Source organism: Jaculus jaculus, chromosome 9 (assembly GCF_020740685.1).
Source record: "Jaculus jaculus isolate mJacJac1 chromosome 9, mJacJac1.mat.Y.cur, whole genome shotgun sequence".
NCBI classification, from domain to species: Eukaryota; Metazoa; Chordata; class Mammalia; order Rodentia; family Dipodidae; genus Jaculus; species Jaculus jaculus.
This window is the reverse complement of record NC_059110.1, coordinates 20,172,832-20,176,445: the sequence shown is the minus strand read 5'-3', so window position 1 is coordinate 20,176,445 and position 3,614 is coordinate 20,172,832.

Below are 3,614 nucleotides of genomic sequence, written 5' to 3'. Positions count from 1 at the left end.
CTCTCAAAGCATACTAGCCCATTGTTCTCTTTATTGTCAATTCTTTCTCGAACTTTGGCCTCATTTGCACATCACTGGTAGTGACAGACGCTGAGGTGTGTGCCAGTTACTAGCTTGTGTCTCAGTTCCAAATGCACACTTCATAGCCTCTTTGCACTGGAACATTCCCCCTTGCCAGTTGGTTTGATGTTCATCTTTGACAGAGGAAGGTACTAGAAGGACTCTGAACAATTTCTCTTCTTGGTTTGTATTCCAACAGGCTGCAACATAGAAAGAGCACCTTTTAGGCACTTTTTCCTAACAACCTGGCGTGCAACAAATGGCAATACCCCAGAAGCTACTTTTCCAGGAATAAACAGAGTATCTTTTTTAAAAAATATTTTTGCTGGGTTGGAGGCATGGCTTAGCAGTTAAGTCATTTGCCTGCAAAGCCAAAGGACCCAGGTTTGATTCCCCAAGACCCACGTAAGCCAGATGCACAAGGGGGTGCTCGCATCTGGAGTTCGTTTGCAGTGGCTGGAGGCCCTGGAGTGCCCATTCTCTCTCTTTCGCTCTCTTGCTCTGCCTCTTTCTCTGTCAAATAAATAAATAAAATATTTAAAGAAAAACAAAACAAAATTCACATCTGCTTCTTTTTAAAAAATATTTTGTTTATTTATTTGTAAGGAAAGGGATACAGAAAGAAGAGAGACAGAGAAAGGGAGGGAGAGAGACGATGGACATATCAAGGCCTGTAGCCACCACAAATGAATTCCAGATGCATGTGCCACCTTGTGCATCTGGCTTTACATAGATACTGAAGAATCGAATCACAGTCCTTAGGCTTTGCAGGCAAGCACCTTGATGGCTAAGTCATCTCTCCAGCCCCTGAGAATCATTTCATAGCTGGTTTCCCCTGCTCCCCAGAGGGGACTTCCAAACCGCACCTCAACAAGGTCTCCACCATCCAAGTATTATGGCTGTGTCCTCACCAGCAGGGTCTCCAGTATGAATCTCATCACCAGTAGTGGATGGGGACGATGAGCTCATCCAGGTTTGTTTCTTTCTTCCCTGGATACTTGGCTTCAGCCCTATCCTGTATCCTCACAGCATTCTTTACTGTTTTAATAGGTGATCAAATTACAATCAGAATGTTTTTTACTCTTTTTCGCTGTTTTGAAATTTATTTGTTGATAATTATGTACGTGTGGATAATTTATTTTGATCACATTCACCCCACTGCCCTGCCTTGTTCCCCTCCCATTTCCACTGAATCTTTTTATAAATAATTTTTTTTAATTTTTTATTTATTTATTTGAGAGCGACAGACACAGAGAGAAAGACAGATAGGAGAGAGAGAGAATGGGCGCACCAGGGCTTCCAGCCTCTGCAAATGAACTCCAGACGCGTGCGCCCCCTTGTGCATCTGGCTAACGTGGGACCTGGGGAACCGAGCCTCGAACCGGGGTCCTTAGGCTTCACAGGCAAGCACTTAACCGCTAAGCCATCTCTCCAGCCCCCCACTGAATCTTTTATTTTCCCCAAACAAGTCTGAACTCGAGTTTGAAATCTTTGTGTGTGGAGGGGGGGGCGTGTTCATCCACGTGCACACATACACACACACACACACACACACACACACACACACACACACATTTGCATGCACACTTAATTAGGGCTGCTTTATGAACCTGGGCAGGGGTTTATTTACTGGACCATGAGTAATTTTACCTCTGGCTACACCACTGAAGAAATTGTCTCTTTGTCACTCAGCACACATTAACTGCCAGTACTGCTCCAGGAGACGTAGTTGTGGACCCTCTGGATGGTATGGTGCAGGGCCCGTCTTTCAAAGATCTCAGGCAGGTAACCACAGCTGGATGAGCCCGTGAATCCAACAGCTATATCACATCCAGAAGACAGCCTTCCTCCCCATGGGGCACTCTTCCCCATCCTCTGGCTCTCACATTCATTTTGCTCTCTTCGTTTGGCTCCCTCCTCAATTTGCCCTGAGCCTTGGAGGGAATGAAATAGATGGCCAATTTAGAGCCAAGTATTCAATAGTCACTTATTCTTAGCACTCTGATGAGTTGTGAGTCCCCAGTAATTGCTACCTGCTGCAAAAGAAGAAGGAGGGGGAGGAGGAGAAGGAAGAGGAGAAGGAGAAGAAACTTGTCTGACCAAAGCTGAGAGCAGCATTAATCTATGGGCATAAAGATAAGATATTTAGAAGGAAGTTTCATGGGCACAATATATGCATCAAGCCAAATAGCAGTAGTAGCTTTCTTCCTGGGGCCTATGACCTCCACAGCCCCAGGCTTTTGACAAAGTTTACCGTACTGGGAATGAATTCTCTCCTGTGGAATGGGCCTCAGGTCCAATCAGAAAGGAGTTGCTCACTCCTACAGAAATCATATCACTATTTCATCAGTGGGCATATCTGGCCTGGCTGGTTGGTTGTAGAGCTCACGGGGTCCACTACTAGATAAGAGTATTTGTGACTTTTTTTTCCCCCCCTCAGTGGCTTTTAAACACTATGAAAGCTTCCAGTTCAGTTCCAGCTTGATTATTCTGTGTCCTGCAATTAAAGTATATGGTGTCTTCAGCATTAGGGTCTTACCTTCTAGTTCTGGTGGGCAACCATGAGCAATGGCAGTACCTGTATTATTATAGGGGCCTCCAGACATACATACGAACAGGCAGGTGTACACTCAGATATTTTCTGAATAGCAAGATAAGGAGGTGATTGCCGTGAGTGGTGGAGCAGCAGGACATTAGTATCCAACAGAACTGAGTGAATTTAGTCAGGAAACAATGCTGCAGGGCTGGAGAGATGGATTAGCAGTTAAGGTGCTTGCCTGAAAAGCCAAAGGACCCAGGTTCCATTCCCCAGGACCCATGTAAGTCAAATGCACCAGGGAGTGCTCACATCTGGAATTTGTTTGCCATGGCTGGAGACCCTGGCATGCCCATTCTCTTTCTTAGTTTTCCCTGCCTATTTTTGTATATCTTTGTCTCTCTCTCTCTCCAATAAATAAAAATAAAATATTTTTTAAAAAGAAAAAAAAAAACTATACTACAGGCTGGAGAGATTGCTCAGTGGTTAAAGGCACTTGCCCAGGGCTGGAGAGATGGCTTAGTAGTTAAGGCACATCCCTGAAAAGCCTAAGGACCCTGGTTCCATTCTCCAGGTCCTACATAAGCCAGATGCACATGGTGGTACATGTATCTGGAGTTCATCTGTAAAGACTAGAGGCCCTGCCACACCCATTCTCACTCTCTCTCTCCCCCTCTCTCTATCTCTAATAAATAAATTAGATAAATCTCTTAAAAAATAAAAATAAAAGGCACTTACCCTGCCTGATGGCCCAGGTTCAATTCTTCAGCACCCATGTAATGCCAGATGTACCACATGGTACATGCATCTGGAGTTTATTTGCAGTGGCAAGAGGCCCTGGTGGGCGCTAGAGAGATGGCCTAGTGGTTAAGGTGCTTCCCTGCAAAGCCAAAGATCCCGAGTTCAATTCCTCAAGAGACATGTAAGCCAGATGCACAAGGTAGTGCATGTGTCTGAAGTTTGTTTGCAGCAGCTGGAGGCCCTAGTGTGCCCATTCTCTCCTCTCCCATAAATAAAT